Source organism: Panthera uncia (assembly GCF_023721935.1).
Source record: "Panthera uncia isolate 11264 chromosome A1 unlocalized genomic scaffold, Puncia_PCG_1.0 HiC_scaffold_16, whole genome shotgun sequence".
In the NCBI taxonomy this organism is placed as follows: Eukaryota; Metazoa; Chordata; class Mammalia; order Carnivora; family Felidae; genus Panthera; species Panthera uncia.
Window position 1 is genome coordinate 60,699,989 of NW_026057576.1, and position 24,560 is coordinate 60,724,548.

Sequence of the window (24,560 nt, forward strand, 5' to 3'; positions counted from 1 at the left end):
TTACAGCCATTTCAAAAAATATTTACAGAAAACATCCACAAAGATATTTACTTTCCAGTGCTTTTTGAGTTAAGATCTGTGTTTCTTTTAATCTTGTTAGCACATTTTAACTGACATTAATGGAGTACAGCTTTAGTCAAATTATACAAGTAAAATTAAAAGAATCTCAAAACTAATGTCCTAGTTACTATGACATTCAAATAAAATTAAATATAAAATGGATTGTGCTACTTAATGTTCTATGGCTAAAAGACGAAAGTTCAAAAAAATTCCTTTGGCAGTGTGCAGTTATTGTAACTTATAGGTGTACAATTTTACACATCAAAAACCTTTACAAATGGTCTCATACTCTTAACACAGAGTGACAAAGGAAAAACCTTATAGGCTACATAAGACTCAAGGAATATAAATCCAAAGTTTGTCTTGCATTAGGCAAGACTTACAAGAAATAAAGCCTAACGTTTCTATGCAGATGCTATCACTGGAAAACATCCACTTAATTTGGTTGTGGCCAAAGTCCAGTCTTTGACCTGTATTTGAAGGTTTATGTGCTAGAAATGCTGTAAATTAATGAAGTGGATGCTCCATTTAAGCATTAGTAGCAGAGTACCAGAAAAAGGCCAGAGGGAAAGTAAGAGATGAACCTGGGCTCAGAAAAAGAAAAAAAAGCCAACTTGAAGAATAATAACCTGAGATTGGAATCTTCACTTCTACATAGTCACCATCCCCACCGCCATGTCCTTTGAGCCTCTGTCTATAAAGGGGAATGGTATTTCATCAAATATAAGACATTAAATAAGATGCACCATTGGTTTATGTAGAGTTAATTTTTAAAAATCAACCAATTAAAATGACACAGTGTTTTCTCATAATTTAGAATTATTTCATATTTGTTGAAAAACGGATTTATATCTGCATATAATAAAAGGAAAATAAAAATTGGTGGAAGAATTACAAATCTTCATAAGATTTTATTTTTTGGGAAAACTTCAAACAAAGTTTTGATACCTCTGTTTTCCCATAAAATATCACCATCTATGCCATAGAGAGCACTGGTGATGCTACTAAAATCTGCCTCAATATTGTCTTTGGGGTCTTGTTCCAAGCTTCTGACATTTTGTAAGTTTTGATGCTGGTGCTTTCTTGATATTAACTGATGCTGACAATGGAGGACTTCAGGTAACACTCAAAACCTTCTACTATAGTCTAAATGTTTACATATCTTCAGAATTCATATGTCAAGACCTAATCCCTACTGTGATGGTATTTAGAAGTGGGACCTTAGGGAGACTATAAGGTTATGAGGATGGAGCCCTTTTGAAAAGAACTGGTGCCCCTATGAAAACACCCCCTAGAGAGCTCCTTTGCCTCTTCCATCATGTGAAGACACAGCTACAAGATAGCCATTCTGTGAACCAGACACTAAATCTACCTGTGCCTTGATCTTAGATTTCCCAACCTCCAGAAAGAACTGTGATAAATAAATTTCTGTTATATATAAGTCACCCAGTATATGGTATTTTTGTTTTAGCAGCCTAAATCAACAAAGACATGATCCTATTAAGGTCCTTAGATAGTTTATGATTGAGACACAGAAAGTTTTACCTTTCCCACCATGCAGGCAAAAATAACAGCCAAGGTTGGATATGCTCAAGCAATAACACATCATCATTTCCACCCGGTCAGAGTTCATTTTAAGATTCCATTAATTGTAAGACATATCCCAATTTCAGAAAAGTTAGGCAGGTAGAAATTGTGCAGCTTAGAATCAATGAAATTAAGTGTGTGAGCTGTTCCATGTTATGTTAACTCCTGAATAATTAGGAGTTTTGACACCATTTTTTTTTTTTTTTTTTTTTTGGTCATTAGAGTGAAATATCTGTTGTTAACCTGCCTGTGTGACTTTTCCTTGCATAAAAATGCCAGCCTTCCTGCCCTCAAATTCATTATGTTGGAGGCCCCTACATTGCCCTCCATGCTTGAATCTAAGAAATTGTAATGTCAATAGGTTGCTTTCTCAGAGTCTACTTTGTAAACCCTTCTTCTCTCAGAAAAGGATCTAACATTTTTTTAACCAAGTAGTAAAACACATAATAAAGTACTGTCTAGTTTATAGTTTAAGAGTACAAGCTCTATAATCCCTTCTCTAAGACCTTGAGACAGAAATGTTTCAGAATGCTTAATTTTCTTTTAATTTTATATAGTATCACACATGTACCATATCCTATATAACACCAATAGATTCTAGAGTGGGATACTGTAATCAAAGTTGTTAATACTTTTGCAATAAGATGGATGAATTGTAATAGGGATAAGGACTATAAATGGCCTCATGTAAATTCAGGCTGGATTTGGCCACCAAATGAGACAGGGGCAGGTAAATTTTGCCACCAAGAGAATTACACAAATCTTTCAGTTTTCCAAGCTAATGGAACTCAGAATTGCAAATAAGGGTTTGTGGACATAGGTTAAGCATTAATATTCTAGTTTTTGCATAGAGCTTTAGGCATGGGCTAGAAAGTGAATGTTATTTTAGAAGGATGAGGGAAGTGCCAAGTTTTCTCAGTTTCCAAGTAATCACATCTTATTTGGAGAAAAAGAACACATCCACAGTTGAGGTTGGCCATGTGGCTTTGAAAACTGGCCTCATTGCATAAAATTCTTCCTCCTTATATTTCCTCATCTCAGTAAATGGTATCACCCAATTTCTGAAGCCAAAAACCTTACAGTTTTCCTATATTCTGTTCTCATCTCTCATCATATCAAAAAGTCTTACCAATCTACTTCTATATATGCCCTTTTGGAACATACACATTATAGGACATCCAGTCTTTCTATCTCCAGGGCTACCACCTCAATCCAAGCCACATCATGTCTTCTGAATTAAGATAACTTCCTATTCCATGTACTCTTTTGGCTCTCATCTCCCAGCAGCCATTGCTCACACAGCAGCTACAGTGATCTTTAAATCACAAGTCAGATGTCTCCTTTGCCTGCTTAAGAACTCCAAAACTCTTACATGACCAATGCTTTGCATGACCTGGACCTCTTCTCCCACTTTCCTTTCACTTACTGTACTTTATTAACCCCTGTCAGCTTTCTTTCTGTTCTGCAAATAAGCAAGCTTCTTCCTCCTTTACAGCCTTTGCATTTGCTGCTCGCTTGGGGATGCAGCTAGGGACACTGAGACCTGAGACCTTTGCCTCTCTGGCTTCTTCTTGTACTTTAGTTGTCAGCTCAGATGTCAGTTCCTCATCCTGGATTTTCTTGGCTCCCAATCCAAGCTAGATCTGACCCCTAATCACTCAATGGATGACCTTTGTTGATTTTCTTTTGGGTATTACCATTTTGAAGTTATCTTGGTGAATTGTTTCTTTACATATTCACTCCGGTGTCTCTGCCTTCTAGACTGTAAGCTTCATACAGGCAAGGACTGTTTACCATTGTTTATCCACTGTCCAGACCATTGGCTGGTATATAGAAGAGGTTTATTAAATATATTTCAAATAAATGTATAAAATCCAAATAATTGATAGTCTAAAATGTTAATTCTATTATTACCATCAATCAGATTATTGGTGTTCTTAGTTCATGCAAATTGGAGTAGACTATGGACATTTTAGAGAATGGTGATATGTCCAGAATACCAGAGCAGGGGATGTTTTTAGTTAATTTGATATTTTGGCCACTTAAATCATTACTATAGATCTGTAACTTGGGTTACATTTAATGAATGCTTTCTATGGGACATAATGCTGTAGGACTTAAATATATAACATCATTTTATCTTTCTATCAACTGAAAAAACTAAGTGACTTGCCCAATGTCTCATATCTAGAATGCAGCTGCTCTAGGATTGAATCCAGATTCCTCAGAGCACAAACCTGACAAAATGAATGTAATCAATTTATATTGAAAACAATTTAACTTTCTTTTAATGATTCAAATGCAATTATGAAAATATTGCTATTCTATATAGCACAATGAAAACGCAGTTATCTGAGTTCTATGAGTTTTAAAGAATGTGAAGATAGAATTTCATGTCTTTATACTGGAACGATGATCTTTTCTTTGGAAAAATCCTGAGTTGGAGCCTCCAGGTTTATTTCCTCTTATGGTTACAGAAGATATAAATAAATTAAAAAATCACTTTTATGAAACTCACCTGGTTTGCAAGGCTATCATTTTAATAAGGAAACCAAAATTCTTTCTTCTACTGTTTTTTTTATTTTAATTTCAGTATAGTTAACATACAGTGTCAAATTAGTTTTTGGTGTACAGTATCGTGATTCACTGACTCTATACACTGCCCATTATTCATAATGGTAAGAGTATTCTTTAATTCCCATAACATATTTAACCCATCCCTCTCAACCACCTCTCTTCTGATAACCATCATTGTTTTCTCATTAGTTAAGTGTCTGTTTCTTGATTTGTCTCTCTTTTAAGCTTTGTTCATTTTTGTGTTTCTTAAATTATACATATACATGAAATCCTATGGATTGTCTTTCTCTGACTTATTTCACTTAGTCTTACACTATTTACATCCATCCATGTTGTTGCAAATGGGAAGATTTCATTCTTTTTTATGGCTGAATAATATTCCATTCGCATGCACACACACAAACACACACGCACACACCACTTCTTTACCCATTCATCTATGGATGGACACGTGGGCTGTTTCCATAATTTGGCTATTGTAAATAATGCTGCAATAAACATAGCAGTGCATATATCCTTTTGAATTAGTGTTTTCATATTTTGGGGGTAAATACAAAGTAGTGCCATTACTGCATCATATGGAAGTTCTATTTTTAAATTTTAAGGAACCTCTGTCCCATTTTCCAGAGTGTCTGCCCCAGTTTGCATTTCCACCAACAGTGCATAAGGGTTCCTTTTTCTCCACATTCTTGCCAACACCTGTTGTTTCTTGTGTTTTTTATTTTAACATTCTGACAGGTTTCAGGTAATAGCTCATTGTAGTTTAGATTTGCATTTCCCTGATGATGAGTGATGTTGAGCATCTTTTCATGTGTCTGTTGGCCATCTGTATGTCTTTTTTGGAAAAATGTCTATTACATTTTTAAATTGGATTACTGGGAGAGGGTTGGTGTTGAATTGTAGCAATTCTTTAGAGGTTTTGTATACTAACCTTTTATCAGATATATCCTTTGCAAATACTTCTCCAATTCAGTAGGATTTCTTTTAGTTTTGTTGATAGTTTCATTCACTGTGCAGAAGCATTTTTTTTTATTTAGTCCTAAAAGTTTATTTTTGCTTTTGTTCCCTTTGCCTCAGCAGACATAACTAAAAAAATGCTGTTATGGCCAATGTTGGAGAAATTACTGCCTGTGCTCTCTTCTAGAATTTTTATGGTTTCAGGTCTCACATTTAGGTCCTTAATCCATTTTGAGTTTATTTTTGTGTGTACCGTTAGAAAGTGATCCAGTTTCATTCTTTTGCATGTAGCTGTCCAGTTTTGTCAACATCATTTGTTGAAGAGACTGTCTTTTCCCCACTGCATATCCTTTCTTTCTTTGTCAAAAATTAATTTACCATATAACCATGGGTTTATTTCTGGGCTCTCTATTCTGTTCTCTTGGTTTATGTGTCTGTTTTTGTGCCAATACAATATTGTTTTGTTTTGTTTTAATGTTTATTTGTTTATTTTGAGAGGGAGGAGGGGCAGAGAGAGAGGGAGAAAGAGAATCCTGAGCAGGCTCCATGCTACCAGCACAGAGACCAATGTGGGGCTTGCTCTCATGAGCCATGACATCATGACCTGATCCTAAATCAAGAGTCAGACAACTAATGGACTGAGCCACCCAGGCACCCCATCGTACTGTTTTGATTATTACAGCTATGTAGTATAACTTGAAATCTAGAATTATGCTACCTCCAGGTTTGTTTCTCTTTTTCAAGATTGCTTTGACTGTTCAGGGTCTTTTGTGGTTCCATACAAATTTTAGGATTGTTTGTTCTAGTTCTGTGAAAAATGCTGTTGGTATTTTGATAAAGATTGCATTAAATCTGTAGATTGTTTTGGGTACTATAGACATTTTAACAATATTTGTTCTTCCCCATGAGCATGGAATGTCTTTCCATTTTTTGTGTTTTTTTTTCAATTTCTTTCATAAGTGTTTTATATCACCTTCTTAGTTAAATTTATAAGTAGGTATTATTTTGTTGCAATTATAAAAATGATTGATTTCTTAATTTCTCTTTATGCTGCTTCATTATTGGCATATAGAGATGCAGTATTTTTTTGTATGTTGATTTTGTATCCTGTGACCTTACTGAATTTGTTTATCAATTCTAGTAGTTTTTTGGCAGAATCTTCCAGTTTTCTATATAGAGTATCATCTCATCTGCAAATAATGAAAGTTTTACTTATTCCTTTCTGAATTGGATGTCTTTTGTTTCTTTTTGTTATCTGATTGCTGTGGCTAGGAGTTCCAGTGCTATGGTGAATAAAAGTGGTGAGAGTGGACATCCCTGTCTTTTTCTTGACTGTGTGGAGGAAAAGCTGTCAGTTTTTCCCCATTGAGGATGATGTTAGCTGTGAGTTTTTTGTATATGGCCTTTACTATGTGGAGGGGTGTTCCCTCTAAACCTACTTTGTTGAGGGTTTCTATCATGAATGGATTCTGTACTTTTCAGATACTTTTTCATTTTGTCTATTGAAATGATCTTACAGTTTTTATCCTTTCTCTCATTGATGTGAAGTATCATGTCGGTTGATTTGCAAATACTGAACCACCCTTGCAGCTGAGGAGTAAATCCCACTTGATTGTGGTGAATGATTTTTTTTTCATGCATTGTTGGATTTGGTGTGCTAGTATTTTTATTAAGGCTTTTTGCATCCATGTTCATCAGAGATTTTGGCCTGTAGTTCTCTTGTTTTGTGGTGTCATTATCTGCTTTTGGTATCAGGGTAATGCTGGCCTCATAGAATGAATTTGGAAGCTTTCCTTCCTCTTATTTTTTGGAATATTTTGAGAAAAATAGGTATTAAGTCATCTTTAAATGTTTGGTGGGATTCATCTGTGAAGCTGTATGGTCCTGGACTTTTGTTTATTTGGAATTTTTTTGATTACTAATTCAATTTGATTGTTGGTAATCTGTCTTTTCAAATTTTCTATTTCTTATTCACTTTTGGGAGGTTCTGTGTTTCTAGGAATTTGTCCATTTCTTCTAGGTTGTCCAATTTGGTGGCATATAGTTTTCCATAACATTCTCTTTGAATCCTTTGTATTCTGTAGTGTCAGTTTCCCCACTTTCATTTCTGATTTTGTTTGAGTCCTCTCTCTCTCTCTCATCTCATCTCACTTTCTCTTTTTATGAATCTGGCTAAAGGTTCATCAATTCTGTTGGTCTTCACAAAGAATCATCTCCTACCCAGTTTAATTAATTTGTTTTATTGGTTTGTTTTTTTTTTTTTTTTTTTTTTTAGTTTCTATTTTATTTCTGCTCTATTCTATGATTTTCCTCCATCTATTTGTTTTGAGTTTTCATGGTTCTTCTTTTTTAGCTCCTTTATGTGTCAGGTTAGGTTGTTTATTTGAGATTTTTTTGCTTCTTTAAGTAGGCCAATTTTTAGCTATATACCTTTTCTTAGAACAGCTTTTGTTATATCCCAAATTTTGGACCATTGTGTTTTCATTTTGACTTGTCTCCATGTATTTTTTGAGTTCCTCTTTGATTTTTTGGTTGACTCATGCATTATTTAGTAGCATGTCATTTAACCCCCCTGTATTTTTTCTCTTTCCAGATTTTTTCTTGTGGTTAATTTTTAGTTTCATAGTGTTGTGGGCAGAAAAGATGCATGGTATGACTTCAATCTTTCTGCATTTGTTAAGGCTTGTTTTGTAGCCTAATATGTGATCTATTCTGGAGAATGTTTCATGTGCACTTGAAAGGAATGTGTATTATGCTGTTTTAGGATGGAATGTTCTAAATATATCTGTGAAATCCATCTGGTCCAATATGTCATTCAAAGCCACTGTTTCCTTGTTGATTTTCTGTTTGTATGATCTATCCATTGATGTAAGTGGGGTGTTAAAATCCCCTACTATTATTATATTACTATCAATTATTTCCTTTATGCTTATTATTAACTGCTTTGTGTATTTGGGTGCTCCCATGTTGGGTGAATAAATATTCACAGTTGTTCTATCGTCTTGTTGAATTGTTCCCTTTATGATTATATAATGTGCTTTGTCTCTTGTTACAGTCTTTGTTTTAAAGTCCTTTTTGTCTGATATAAGTATTGCTACCCTGGCTTTCTTTTCGCATCCATTCATATGACAAATACTTCTCCATCCCTTCAATTTCACTCTGCTTGTATCTTTGTTTTTTTAATGTCTGTTTATTTATTTTGAGAGAATGTGTGTGTGGGTCGGGCAGGGTCAGAGAGAGAGGGAGAGACAGAATCCCATCCAGGCTCTGCACTGTCAATGTGGAATCCGGATGTGGGGCTCAAACTCACAAACTGTGAGATCATAACCTGAGCCAAAATCGAGACTCAGACATTTGACGACTGAGCCACCCAGGCGCCCCACTCTACAGGTGTCTTTAGGTCTGAAATGAATCTCTTGTAGACAGCATATAGATGGATTTTCTTCTTTTATTCTTTCCATCACCCTGTGCCTTTTGGTTGGAGCAATTAGTGCATTTACATTCAAAGTAATTATTGATACATATGCATTTATTGCCTTTTTGTTACTCATTTTATAGTTGTTATAATTCCTCTGTTCCTTTCTCCCTTTGCTCTCTTTTCACAATTAGTTGTCTTTCTTTAGTGATTTACTTGGATTTCTTTCCCTTTATTTTTTTGCATATATATTGCCGGTTTTTGATTTGTGGTTACCATTTCTTTTGTATATAACATCTTCTGAATGTAACAGTCTATATTAAGTTGGTGGTCACTAAGTCAGAACCCATTCTGTCCCCTACATTTTAGGTATATGGTGTCATTCTTTTTTTTAACGTTTATTCATTTTTGAGAGATGGAGAGAGACAGAATATGAGTGGGGAGGGGCAGAGAGAGGGAGACACAGAATCTGAAGCATGCTCCAGGCTCTGAGCTGTCAGCACAGAGCCTGATGTGGGGCTCAAACCCATGAGCTGTGCAATCTTGAGCTGAGCTGAAGTCCGGATGCTTAACCAACTGAGCCACCCAGGCGCCCCCATATGGTGTCATTTTGTGAGTCCCTTGACTGATATTTACAGATATACTTATTTTTACTGCTTTTCTGCTTCCTACTTTCTTACTCTTACTTATGGTCTTTTCTTTCCCCTGAAAGAATCCCTTTTAATATTTCTTGTAGGACTGGTTTACAGTATGAATTCCTTTAACTTTTGTTTTTCTGGGAAACTCTTTATCTCTCCTTTTATTCTGAATGATAGCCTTGCTAGATAGAATATTCTTGACTGTAGAATTTTTCCTTTCAGAACTTTCAATATATCATGCTACTGCTTTCTGGCCTGCAAAGATTTGACTGAAAAATCTGCTGATAGCATTGTGGGGTTTCCCTTGTATGTAATTCTCTTTTGCCTGCTGCCTTCAAAATTCTCCCTTTATCACTACTTTTTGACATTTCAATTACTATGTGTCTTAGTGTGGCGCTCCTTGGATTGATTTTTTTAGAGGCTCCTTGTGTCTCCTATGTCTGAATGTCTGTTTCCTTCCCCAGATTCCAGAAATGTTCAGCTGTTATTTCTTCAAATAAGTTTTCTGCCCCCTTTTCTCCCTCTGGGATCCCTATAATGTGAATGTTATTATGCTTGATGGTGTCACTGAGTTTCCTGTGTCTATTCTCCTTTTGCATAATTTTTTTTTCTCTCTTACCTGCTCAGCTTGATTACTTTCCATTACTCTGTCCTCCAGGTTGCTGATTTGTTCCTCTGCTTCCCCTAGTGTGCTATTTATTTCATATAGTTTTATTTTCTTAATTTCATTTATCATTTTCTTCATTTTGATTGATTCTTTTTTATCTCTTTGTTGAAGATCTCACTGATGTCCTCCACTTTTTTCTCCAGTCCAATGAGTATCTTTATGATCACTATTTTAAATTCTCTATCAGGCATATTACTTACTCCATTTTACTTAGATCTCTTGCTGTGATTTTTACTGTTCTTTCATTTGGGGTATGTTCCTCTGTCTCCTCATTTTGTCTCTTTGTGTCTGCTTCTGTGTTTTAGGAAAGTCAGCTATATGCCCTGCTCTTGAAAGTAGTGGCTTTTTGAAGCAGAGGTTCTGTAGTTACTTGCAGTGCAATATCCCCTGTTCAGTAGAACCTGGCACTTCAGGGTTGTCTCCTATGTGTGTTGATTGCACCTTGCTGTTGTGGCTGAGTCAGTTTTTCCTTCAGTCCAATTGTCTGGCTCTCTTTGCCTGTTGTGGCAGTGTATGGTCCCTGTGGTACTAGTGGGCCAGTCTGGACCCGCCTGGGCTTAAGTTGAGTCATACCACGCATTTGCAAGATGTAGTAGCACCAAACTTCAGGGCACTTTCCCTGCGTTGTCCCCTGAGCTTTCATTGGTAGGTGGGTCCTGCAGTACAACCAGATGCCTGCCCCCAGCTCACTGCTGGGACCACAGTCTGACTGGTGTGTGTGCTTATCTTTCCCTCTCCCTGGCACAGAAGTCTCACTGGAGTGGTGCTGGCCCCTCTCTGGGCTGCTTTCACACTGCCAGGCTTATAATACAACTTTGGATGGGCTCTGGCCATGAGCATATTGGGGGGAGTGGATCCACAATGTGCACAGTGTGGGGCACGGTGTTTTTACAAGGGTTGTGCCAGTCCTCTAGGAGCGGGGAACTGCAGTAGTGGACTGAGGTTGGCCTGGCTAGAAGGGGTGGATATCTCTGAAGCACAAGTAGGAGGGCTGGTGTTGTCAGCAAGTTAGGTAGTGAGTGTGGTGGTGTGCTGATTTGTGCAGGTGACGGTGAGTTTATGTTGGGAGCAGGGTAGGGAAATGGCACCTGCCAGCTCCCCTGCTCCTGAAGAAGTCTCCCAGGTATCTCTTTCCCTTCATGATGTGCTCTGAGATGAGTAAACAAGTCTCCCTCCAGTAAGTACCAGGTGTTTTTCAAACTGTTGCTTCTCTGCTGTATCTCAGAGGGGCTGTTTGTTGTTCTGTCTCTTTTAGGGTGGGGATTCAATTTCCTCTCACCCTCCCACTCTTCCAGAGCATAGCCCACTGGTTTTTAAAATTCCAGGTTTTAAGTCTTGCTGGTTTTAAGCACTCATGAAATCTAGTCCCTTTAGTTTTCAAAGCCAAATGTTATGGGGATTTGTGTTCTCCATGCGGGCTCCCAGGTATAATAGTCTGCCTCTCTCTCTGTCTACATGTGCAAGCCCCTCCCACATCAGATAGTGCTGTGGGTATTTAGTTCACTACTGGTCTCTGTTCTTCATACTCTCTTTGGGGTTGCTTCTTCTCTACCTTTAGCTTTGGTGTTTGTTCTTCCAGTCTTTGAGTCATTTTCTGGGTTATTTACAATGATGTGAGTGTTACAATGATGTTAGTTGTATCTGTGTAATGAAGTAGCCTAGGGTCCTCCTACTTCACCATCTTTCCAGCCTTTCTCTTCTCTATTTTTGACCTGAAGGTGGACACGTTTCCTTTAAGAAATTAAAATGTTATGGTATAATATTTAGAAGAATATTGACCCTGTTACAGTGAAGAAAATCCAGACTACTTATCAGGACAAAGCAATTTTTATGTAGTTTAATTAAAACTATAGGAAGAAAATGTATTGCAACCAAATTGGTGTCGGACAAGTCTCCTGAATAGACCAACAAGGTAAATAAGATGAAAGCCTTAAACTGTCTCATGCACTATTTATGTGCCTGTTGAAAGACACACTGTCTACTTCTTTGGGCTACCCACCATTTTAAAAATTATTTTCTCATTTCTTTATTATGTGTATTATTATTTCTTTATTATGTTGCAAGAAAGTGTGAGGTTTCCTTCAAATGACATTAACACACACAAAAAAGTAGAATTTTAAATAAAAAGTTGTCTTGAGGTTTTATTTTCAACTCTTCCCATCAACACTTCTGATGCTGACTATATTTAGTGAAACTTCCTTTATAAGTGTGTAACGACCCTTTCCGCTATAACTATCCCTGTTATTATTAACAACTAAAATTTGAGGTGTGACTTTTCACATGCCAAAAGTATTTCATTTTTTTTGAGGTGTCAAATCCTTTTTTTAATTGTTGGCTTTACCCAATGGCTAAAATCATTCCAGAAAGTAATATAAAATGTATTTCAAAAACATTACCAAAGTAATTTTAAAATGTAGATTTTTTAAAATTATAAATACACCAATACATGTTAGATACAGAAAATTTATGTCTGCAGAATAGTTATTTGAAACATTTGAATGTCTCTTTTCAGATTTCTTGAAGCAATATTATAATGCCAAAAAACATGGTTAAGTTTCTGAAGGATACAAAAGAAAGAAATCTAAACAATCCATATGTAAGTCCCATGACTACATAAAAATTACTGCATCCATAATAACCATAACTACAGAGAAAAATGTATGCATTTGAAAGTTTTTCTAATGTATGTAGTAATATTATTATACAATGATGTCATCACATACCTTCCAGTGTATATTACTTCAGTTATTTTAAGTAACTTAATTTTACTAGATCTTTGTTTCTGTATTTCTCAATTGCAAAGCCACCACACACTGAAGGGAAAGCTGTCTTTGCATGAGGACATTTTGTGGCTGATATAGAACATGCAGACTAGACTGAATGGGGTTTATGCTGAGTCCTAGCTTATGGACTGAAACAAGGAAGGCTGAAATCTAACCAGCACAGCCTAATCTAGGCTATATCTTTTACCAGCACATCAAGAAACAAGTTTGGAGGCTCAAGTCCTAAAGCTCCTCCAGAGGGAAGGTACTACTGACATTCCTTATTGCATTTAATCCTCCTAATAGCCCTTTCTGTTGGGTTCTGCTATGGTTCTCATGTTACAAATAGAAGATACCGAGGCACAAACAGCCAGTCATAAGCAAGGGTTTGAATTAAAGATTTCTTTGGTTGTAGATGCAGGTTCATTCTACTGATCATACTTTCTTGCCAAACAAAGAACTGAGAGATTTACAGAGGGGTAAAGAGGGTCAAGGCAATGATTCTCAGTCATTTTATAAATAAATAATGGCGTGTGTGTGTGTGTGTGTGTATGAATATATATTCATACATACATTGAGAAGGAGAATGTACGTATATGTAACGATGTACCTGTGGTTTGGTAGAAAATAGAAAGTTTTAAGAGCAAATATGAAAAATGTAAAATATAAAGATTAAAAAACAGGAAGATTAATGCTAAATTGCTTATTTAGTAAAGAAGATTTTTTTTCCTGTACATTTCCATACTTGAAATCACTTCTCCACAAGTATTTAGGTCATCCTTCATTCACATTAAGAGAAATTAATTGCTTTCCATTTCAATTTATTTTTTCTTCAAGCTAGCTAGTTTTTTTTCCTTGGTATTAGAGACTCATGCTTCACAGACACCATGAACTTAAAAAAAAAAAAAAGTTAATGACAAGGAAGGAATGAAAGGATTAGAATTTGAACTTTATCTTCACATTGCCTGGATTCAAATCAACTGTACCTCAGTTTTCTCTCCCGTAAGATGGAAGTTGTGAGGATTAAATCAGAAGATACAAAAAAACCACTTAAGGCATCTGATAAACATTAAATCATAGCTCTCACATCAAAGTAATGCACAGAAGTGATCATTTGAATGTCTTAGATACTAAAACCACCTCAGTGGTCAATAATTCATATTAGATCTTCATTGGATTATTGAATCAATTTTCTAACAAATAAAATATTGATTTTCATTTGCTCTAAATCTTTAAATAATAAGGTTTTCTTTTGAAATTTTTTTTACATTTTTTATTTTAGAGAGAGAGTGGGAGAGAGGTAGAGAGAAAGAATCTTAAGCAGGCTCAGTGCTCAACACAGAACCCCACGTGGGGCTCAATCCCACAACTGTGCAAATTCATCACCAGAACTGAAATCAAAAGTCAGATGCTTAACCAACTAAGCTACCTTAGACACCCCAAAATAAGTAAGGTTTTCTTATAATTGAAAGATACTCTATAAGTACAAATTTCCCATGTCTCTTGATCTTAAAACCACACTCTAAGCCATTCATGAATCACTTCATTTAGGCACTTGGAAGTGTTAAACTAGAAAAATACAGATGAACAATATCCCTAATGTTACACTGTAAAAGATTTACTCATAAGTAAACAAGAGAATCATGATTAGCGTCTTCCTGAAGTATGACTATTTTGAAAGTCTGAAAAGAATAATAAGCTCTGTAGGTTAAGCATTTTACCTCTGAAATTCCTGATTTCCTGAGGGTTAGATTAAGAAAGGTATGGTTGAATAATTAATGCCCAGGATTCCAAGAGTAAGACTGTATTGCCCCCAAGTAGCAATAAGTAAACTTTCATTTATAACTAACATATTGTAACGTGTGCATGTGCTCATTGCTTTGTGTGATTAAGTCAAACCTGGAGATAATTGGGTTTATTCTTTGTTCTTGCATTTGTTATTTGTCAGCAATAGAGGAATTACTCTAGGTGCCTACATGAATTTCAGATATCATAGGTATGATGGGATAATATCTATGGTGATAATATAATATCTCTAATATCTATCTAATGCTAAACCATTTTTTGTTTACCAATGCCTAGAATATGGTACAGACAAGTGCTCAGTAAGTTATTTGTTGACTAAGTGAAGAAATGAATAAGGCAAAGCTTTGAAGTTACTGACTTACGAAGGAAAATGGAAAGAAGACTCAAGATAGAGGTGGCAGGAAAAAGAAAGTAGCAATCTATTAGGTGAGAGTAATAACATGGTGCCAAAAGACACAGAAAATTAAATATCCAACAAATTCAACACACATTTTTTTAGTCACATTTTTGTGTTCATTATTTTCCACATTTCAGTCTTTTTTTTTTAAGGTCTTTCACCGTTTGCCATATTAGGTAACTCCTATGGGGTATTTTTCTTTAAACAAAGCTTAAATGGACTCACTTTTTAAAAATGTTCCCCATTCTACACAGTATTACCTGTCAGATCATGGGTTTGATTCTTCATCCCTATTTCTCAAAATTTGTTATGTGCACAAGTCACCTGGAGACAAAACTAAGATTAAACATCTGACTCTTGATTTTGGCTCAGGTCATGATCTCACAGTTGTGAGATCAAGCCCCAAGTCTGGCTCAGACCTAAGCATGGAGCCTACTTAAAATTCTCTCTCCCTTTTCCTCTGCCCTTCCCCCATGTGAACACTGTCTGTCTGCATGTCTGTCTGTCTCTCTCTCAAAAAAAAAAAAAAAGATTCTGGTGCACTAAGTCTGGGTGGGGCACACTTCTGCATTTCTCATGAGCTCCCAGTGAAGCTGAGGACACACTTTGAATATCAGGAAGCTACACACACACACACACACACACACACACACACACACACACACATAAATATAGACTCAAATCCTAAACTAGCAATGTTTTAAAATTTATCTTAATATCCTGTGAAATCATCTCAGGTACCCCACCAGTGGTAAATCTAATGATATAAATAGACATTCTGCTGGGATTGAAAAAAAGTATTTTAAATGTCCTTTGTATTCAGACAACTCACTGTGTCAAGAAGAAAGGTATTTATGTAAGAAACCAAGATAACATATGCTATGGGCTATCCTAGAGCTTGGTACAAAACCCTTCGAGAAAACCCTACAAAGTTTGGGGAAGGCCATGGAAGAAGCATGTCTCAGCGGCTGAGGAGAAGCTTTCACAGGATGACCCAGAATACAGGCTGTCTGCTGCCTGCCACTGGGCCCCTGTTGTCAGGCTGTGCCCCATGCAAAAGAACCCAGCTGAGGCTATATGGGCTCTCTGCTTATCTCTCTCCAAGGTCTTTCACAGGACCGCATCAGCCTGAGTAGGGGTTCTTTTTGAAACCATCTTCCCTTAGATGGGGGTGGGGTAACCTTTTGGGACTTTATCTGCTTAGAAAAGGCCCCCTTTTCTCTTTCTTTAAGAGGCCCCTTTTCTAATCCTTCTTCCTGAAGGAGCATCTGTATTCTAATTTGTATAGACACCATAGAGCCACACACTGTATATTATGAGCATAATTTCTTGCCAGATGGGGTTCAATTTCCTTCCCCTTTCTTAACTTTCTCTCCCATTATTATAAAGAGAATGGATAGTCTGAGGGGAGCAGGGGTGCAAAGAAGCTCCAGTCCTTGCTGAGTCATAGTGGCCTCTCTTCAGTATTCTTCCTATTTACTCTCTGCTATAGGCAAAATAATGGCTCCCCCAAGGTGTCCGTGTTCTAATTTCCTGAATCTGTGAATTTGTTGTGATACATGACAGAGGGAAATTATGGTTGCAGATGGAATTAATGTTGCTAATTGGCTGACTTTAAAATAAAGTATCCTGGCATATCCAGATGAGTTCCATGTAATCACAAGGTTGTTTTTTTTTTTTTTAAGTGGAAGAAGGAGGGGTGCCTGGGTGGCTCAGGCAGTTGAGGGTTGACTCTTGATTTTGGCTCAGGTCATGATCCTGGGGTCATGGGCTCAAACCCTTTGCTGGGCTCCATGCTGGGTGTGGAGCCTAAAAATTAAAGAGTTTTTTTTAAGTGGAAAAGGGAAGCAGGAGAAGAGGTTAGACTAATGTGAAATAAAAAGGACTGGACACAACATGTCTTTGCTGGAGAAGGGGGCCAAAGCCAAGGACTGTAAGCAGCTTCTAGAAACTGGAAAGGGTAGGCAGCTGATTCTCACCTAGAGCCTCCAAAAGTGGAACAGCTCTGCCAATAGCTTGATTTTAGCCCACTGAGATCCCCATCAAACTCTGACCCACAGAATTGTAAAATAATAGTTTTGTGTTAAGCCAATAGGCAGTAGCATTTTGTAACAGCAGCAATGGAAATGAATACACCCTCTCTCTGGTTCCAGAGACCCCTCTGTTTTGCCTCTTTTTGTTTCCAGTATGCTACCCTTTCCTGATTTGATATCTTTTACCTCTCCTTCACAATCTCTTTTGTTAAGTTCTCCTTATTATCTCTAAAAATACATTCTTCCCCAGGTTACACAGTTAGTTCCCTTTAGTCACGCTGCAGGAATCACAGATTGGCTGAACATGGCCCAGGGTCAGCTTGCAGATATGTTTTCTTAGGCCTCAGTGTTTTTCACAAGCCAAACTGAACTGCATTTAGGTGAGATATGTATCCTCTTATTTTCCATAATTCTTATTATCCCATACTGCATTTAACCTGACCTACTTCCCCGGTTTGCATGATTTGCTTTGTCCTTAAAGGTTTTGAGTTGAAGATCCCTCTTTTAAGCCATAAATGTGTATTAAGATGTTAAGATGTTACATTAAAAAGGATTATTGGGTCAAATAGGTTTAGGAAATGCCAACTTAGGCAAAGTAAGGTAAGTTGTTAATATGTTGGGAATTGACAGCCTTGATTATGTTAATTATCACATATCTATGTATATGTATCTATGTACAGCTATATATATGGCTGTATAGTTGTATATAGCAGATAGCTGCCTATAGCACACAGCATCTTCCAAATTTATATCTTTAGGAACTAGTGGAGCACCTTATAGGTAGAATAGTCCAAGTATACACATTGAGGTTTATCATTAAGTATACTCTTTTCATCTCTTCCCATTAACTGCAACCATTGCTTATATCTTGATGAATCCCCCAAGCTATACATATAATAAATCAAACACTTTTAAAGCATGTACCGTGAAAGCAGGTAAGTGCTTTCACACCTACAAGCTGATTCACAATGCTGATACGATAATAGGCATTATTCTCATTTTATTTTATTGTGAAAAAACTGAGATCTAGAGAGCTTGTCATATTCCCAGTGTCACACAACTAGAAAGCTGCAAAGTTGAAATGTGAACTCAACTTGCTCTGGAGTCTGCACTGAACTCACACCTCCATGTGAGGTGCTCTTGAGCTGAACCTGTAGGTCCAATGTAAGAAAACACTTCCTACCCAGAGGTGATTGAAAATCTAGCAAGCTATCTCAGATCAGGTTGAATTCATTGCCTCCAGAGATGTTCAAGAAGAGACTGAGGAAAATTCTTAGAAGGGGATTTTATGGGAAGCATAACGACTGGAGACAACTAACTCATCCATAAGGTCTTTCCAAAGAAGAGATTCTAAAAAGATGAGAGAGTCTGTTCTGTCTGGGAAGGTACCATGAGCAAAGATGAGGACTGTGGTTTGGAAGTAGACCAACCTGGCTATTATGAAAAACTTATGGAGAGAAATAGTTGCAAGTAATGCTACAAAGGTATGTCAGAAAAATAGGGGTTTGATAATCCTTTAACCGATGGGGAGCCAAAAATATCTCATCAGGAAAGTGACAGATAATTTTTATATACTAAGTGATTTGAAGGAAATTAGTCAAATGATAGTCATGATCTACTGAGCGGTGTCTCATCAGGCCTCTATTGCATCTTCTCTTCCTCCTCCTTTCCACTAGGTGGCACCAGAACTCAAAGTCAAGCATCTGGAAAAGGCTATCTGTTCCAAGCCTTTATTGTTGAATGGATGACTTGTATAAAGATATTTGAAGTGATGTGAACATATCAAAAAATACTTTTATTGCCAATTCCTAATATGCCTCTTCATTCACCCTGGGGTATTTTTCCAGTAGGTAACAATTTTCGGCTTAACTGACTGTAACGTTCTGAGGAAGAGCTTCTGGGGACCGTGCCAGTTTAGAGTACTGTTGTAGACCAACATATTAACACTGTCCTGCAGAAATTGCTAACAGCCAGCTGGAAGTTGATACAGTGGAATTTATTCAACTCTTGATGGCTTCAATAAGGGTGGAACTGTTCTAATTCTTAAGACAGGGCAGATTTTCAGGTGGCCGGTTGAATTACCTCCTAGACACTTAACTCTACTTAGAGTTGGAAAGGGTGAAAACCTGAGCTAACTTACTGCCTAATTCTTCAGGAAAGAAATATGAGAGCCCAGCACATTGTCCCCTCTTTGCTTTAGGAACGCCTTTCTCAATATAAACTAGTTTACACGGAAGAAGTTTCCTCCTTTACACATTACTTAATTGAAACTTCTTTCTTAATGGTACAGTTCTGCTTTTGTTTAGTCTTTTGAAAGGATGGTGGGAAAGTAAGCTTTCAATTTGTTGACAAGTTTGTGTTCTCACAAATCTGTATAAAAAAGCAGTCATTTCTGGTCACTTGTAAATATGTGTATAGGGACAAAAGTACCCTAAATTGGGATTCCTATTTTAAATATCTAAGACTAGTTCACATGATTCAAAGAATCAGAAAGCAAATGGCATATCTCCCAAATCACAGGTAAGTGGGCACATGGCATTTTTCCCTAATCCTTCAAACTGAAATTTGAGGAAGAAACACAAAGTTAGTGAACATGTCACAAAGGAGGTATTGTTTAAAGATCAATAGGCTTTTGTCTAAATACCATAGTCTCCATTTTTCCCTGATTCTAAAGAAAAGCAAAAAAAGATATATGTACTCTGCTTAATTTTGTTTATTTGAAATGTTTATGCTTTAGTTTTCCCAGACCTGCTTCTTCCAAAATGGGAAATAAAAGAGGGAGGCTAAAATAGATGATAGAATTATGGACTTAGATAAATAATTAATGGCCTGGAGTAATTAGCTGGAAGATATTTAATCATTAATCTGTCTGAGTCATCACAGGCATTTGAGTCTACCCACAAAATATTGTACTAATTATGAGTGTATATATTTTGTCAAAATGGAAATTAATATATGATGAGAGTTAGCACCTTGAAAAATTAAAATATGGAACACGTCTGTTTAGTCTACTCTTTGTTAAAGATAAACAGAATTTCGCTTTTCTTTATTTTACCTAATAAGAAAAAAACTTATATAAACTCCATCTGTATGTATTATCAAGAATTGACTTCTTGGTTAGGGAGGCAAAGTAGTTGGATAGTTTTGTCTCTCTTGAAGGACTTCTCCCAGGGAAAAAAAATAAAAATAAAGCAAAAAATAATAATAATAAAACAAAAACAAAAACATTTCATTATTAAAGTATCTGGTAAACAATTAGGGTTCTTTCAGAGGACTTGAGGGAAAAAAATGTCCTTTAACATAATGCTATGTTTTGCAATTTATGGCTATGTTCTTCAATGTGGTGTTTTCCAATACAATTTTATTACAGGCTCTAAATTATACTTTCACAGGAAAGGTCTGTCTTTAAACTTTTAGGTCAGAATTGTTCAGATCTTTTCACACTGAATCAATCAGGTTTAAAGCTGGCAAAATCCTTGGCAGCCTTGTAAATCTTTCAAAAGATGTTATCCAATTACCCTTCATGGGCCACAGGATTCTACAGCGTGACTATTTCCTTCTCTATGAGGAATTAAGTGCTCATGAGAGGTTAGAAACCAATGGAGTTGAAAAGTAAGGTTCTGCATTTTTCCTCCAGTTCACATGGTATAGATATAGCTGCAGCCACTAATATATTGTGAGATCTGCCAGACACTCTGACCTAAACAGAGGCCCTGACATCATTGATGTTTTGTATTTGTTTTAAATAAAAATGTATATATAATAATGCCAGAATGGTTCCTGTTACAAAACCTTATTTTGGACCTGTATTAAGAACTTAACTCTAAAGATATATCCCCAATAGAAAGCATAAGAGACCACTATTGCTCTTACTTAAGTCTTTCAAGGAAAACAAAATTTTAGGTACATTCAATAAATACACATGGGATTGAAAAAGAAAATAACAAAAAGATAAATATACCTCTTTGGGTTTTGAACTTTTAAAAAATGTGCTTATTTTCCATTTAAAAAAACACATATTAATCTCTGTTAGTTCCTCCTCCTCTAGGTTGCCAGTATAGAATACTAATAAAAAGCTAAGGAGACATTCAATTTATATAAAAGCCTATTTCATGCCACTTGGTTTCAAGGGGAAAAATCATGGGCAGAATCATTTTGAAATAATTTTTCAAGGAAAACTGGGAAGATAGATTCCTTCACAGAAGTTAGGAAAGCATTGCTCTCCTTTGTAATGTAAAAAGCCAGAGTGGAGGTTATGGGATTCCAGTTGCACCTCTGACCTCAAAGCCTCTGGAGTCAGTCACTTGTCATGACCCTTGACCTTTGGCAAATCACGACCCTGACTCTCTGTTTCACTTGATTTTTACTACCTATAACAAAAGGTCTTCCCCCTTCTGGAATACATAAACAGAAGTCATATAAATGTTTGAAAATAATTTATCGGCCAACAATCTGGCAAAGAGAGGATAATATCAAAAACAAAAAAACAAGGAAAGCACAAAGCATGAAGGCAAATGCTCTCACATTTAAAATGTCCTCCAGTGGAGTAGATTGATTTCAGGGGCTACAGTGCAAACAGTTGGCCACATGTTTCCTCTTTTAGGATCTTTGTTTTCTTTGATTTAAAATGTGATGTAGCAAGAGGTAGGAAGGTCAGTGTTTTTATAAATGGTGATTCTGATTCTTTGCAGGACAGTCATTAAATATTGTAGACATCACCCCTGCAGCTGCTTGTTCATCCACACTTCCTTTTAGCCACTATCTAGATTGCTTCCATCTCCAAAGAAATGTGGTTCCGCTTATCAGGAGTGTGAGTGAAAGGTGAATATGTGTATACATGGGGAGAACAGTGTAGTATTGGGGCCAATTCAAGTACAAATGAGGAAGCCAGGCAGTTATAGTTTTAAAAATATATATAGAAGCCCTCTGGATTGAATATTCAGTTACTTAATATGTATAATTCTGAGTCCTAAATGTTAATTAATCTTTATGATATCAACTGTTAAGAATCTATTTAATACACACTGCTAATTGGTAAGAATCAAATTCTTCCAGTTTTCATAAGTTTTCCTTTCTAATACTCTAGCCTGTTTGTTTGTTCACTGATTTGTTTTAAGCAAATAATAGTGGGGTGGGGAAGACTTGAAGGTATAAATTAATAAAAGCATCTAGTGGGCTCAACAGTGCAAAAAGTAATGTATACTTTTTCACCCAGATAAAAACATATAGAATCTCTGGAATTATACTATTCTAGGATTTTCCTACTTAAGAAATACTTTTCATGGTTATTTATTTCCCAGCCAACATGAAGATTCTTATTTTTCCTTTTTGCATGAAGATAGAAGTTTTTTTTTAATATTTCTTTGGAGGACAGTTTTATTTTTAGCTACTTTCACTGGCTTTTAGCATTCAATCACAGCCCATCTTTTTTTTTTTTTTCCTGACAGTTTCTCTTTGTCTAAGGATCAAAGGAAGTATCTGATAATTTGAAAATACAGTGAGAATTAGTACTTTGATGAAGTTGGGTCTAGGTGGGCCAACATGCCTGGTTCAATCAGAATTTGAAAGGAAAATTAAGTTTGCCAAAAAGAAAAGAGTTTGCCAAATACTCAAGTCTGGTTACAACCTTTGCAATGGTTTTCAGTATTCATAATTTATTTAAAGAGAGTTGAAAACAAAATCTCTTCTAAAAATCTTACCACAAAGATGGTTATAGAAGTATATCTACAATCTATACTTTTCATGATCTCTGGACAGGAAAGGATTGGGGGTTAAAAGGTGTCCGAATGTTAAGATATTATCCTTTCTGAGTTAAAGATAGGGTAAATTGAATGGGCTACAAACTGTACATTGATATGCTGTGCTGTCTGAATGTCTTGTGACATACTGGGCTGTCTGAATACACTTTTTCCTAATTTTCCCATCTATCACTGCAATACCAAAAACTTCCTACAGCAATCAGGATCCTTTCCCCTCAGAGCTCAGCTAAGGGTCCTATGGCTGCAAATTAGAAATCTCAGAATTTAGTCTTCATTACCTTTCCACCATAATATTTATGACTTCCTGTACAGCTAGTCTTAAGTAACACTTAACCATATGGAAATTTAGGGAAATTTGTTGCATACTTACCTGGAAAATTTAAGTCTGAAAGTTGAATTGATAGAAAACAAATCAATCCTTAATTTCACAGAAATCAGTCACACATGTCATTTGAATGAGATAACTGAAGGATGAACATTATCCATCTTTTAATTGTTTCCCCCTATGTTAAACCATTTGAATAATGCTATCACTCACTTTCTCCTTCTTCCTGAGGAATGGGGTCCAGAATTTTTTATGGCTATAATTTAAAAATAATAATAATACTATGAAAAATTGTAAACAAATGAATTTCACTTAAGGTTTTACAAGGCTAACAATGACAGCAGTATTTCTTAAGACCCCTTTGATCACAATGTGTGTCTACTATGGACTTTCTCCAGACCAAGATATTTTTGAAATGCAAAAGATCAGTCTCACTGATCTTTCCTCCTACCACCCACCCCAACCCCTGACCCTGGTCCTGCTTAAAATACTTCAATGGCTATCCATTCAGACAGAGCAGGATTTTTCAACCTTGCTACTATTGACAATATAGAAGGGATAATTCTTTGTTGTCGGGGGGCTATGTTTATTCAATTTAGAAGGTTTAGCCTGGTCTCTACTCCCTGGATGCCAATATCAGCTTCCCCAAGTGATGGCAACCAAAAACGTCTCCAGACATTGCTAAGCATCCCCCAAACTGCCCCCATTTGAGAACCATTGACACAGTGTATTAAATCCTTAAGAAGTAGCCACATGGTGTTTTCCTACCTACCAAAATCTGTATTAGTCAGAATTCTCCAGAGGAGTAGAACCATTAGGATATGTGATGTATATATAGAAAGATTTTATTATAAGGAATTGGCTCACATGATTATGGAGGCTAGTAAGTCCAAATCTGCAGTATGGACCAGTAGGCTGGAGACCCAGAAGAGCCTTTGGCACAGATGAAGTCAAAGGCAGTTAGCTGGAGAATTCATCTCTCTCAGCGATCCCTTCCCATGATCCCTAGGCTTCCGGCACACAGATCTTTCAGTTCCTTGAATATATATTCTTTCCCATCATAGGGTCTTTGCACAGGATATGCCTGGCACTGCTTTTTGCCCACCACACCCTACCCTTAGGCAACTAACTCCTCCTCTCAGCTAACCCTCAACTGCACTTCTGAGAATTCTGCACAATTGTCCTGAGTAGGTGAAGTCTCCCTATAATTCTCATTCATAGCACTTATGCATCTTCTTCACAGCACTTATCACTGTAAATTCTTTGGGGCTTTTTAATTTTTATCTTGCTCCATATCCCTAGCATCTAGTGTATAATAGATATTTACCAAATATCTGTTGGCTGACTGAATAAATGAATTAACATTTACCCAAAATATGGTCTCCTTTTTCAGATGATTATTGGCTTACTAAGTTGTTGTGATGCTCTAAATCACAAACTTGTATACCATGAATATTAAAAAGTCATTATAGCAATACAGTATGCTTATTTGACAAACTTCCATTGTCAACTGCCCATGGGAGTGCTGGAGAAATTGCTAGTACCCTAGATCCCACTGCCACTGTTTCTTATCCCAA

General features: G+C 36.4%; 1 long non-coding RNA gene across 1 annotated transcript; it reads left to right on the forward strand.

The window, feature by feature from the left end:
• Positions 1–14,750: 14,750 nt before the first annotated feature.
• Positions 14,751–18,671, forward strand: LOC125933903 (uncharacterized). The gene is made up of 2 exons (XR_007461151.1): positions 14,751–14,895; positions 18,576–18,671. It is a non-coding gene; the product is annotated as an uncharacterized LOC125933903 (long non-coding RNA).
• The last annotated feature ends 5,889 nt before the right edge of the window (positions 18,672–24,560 follow it).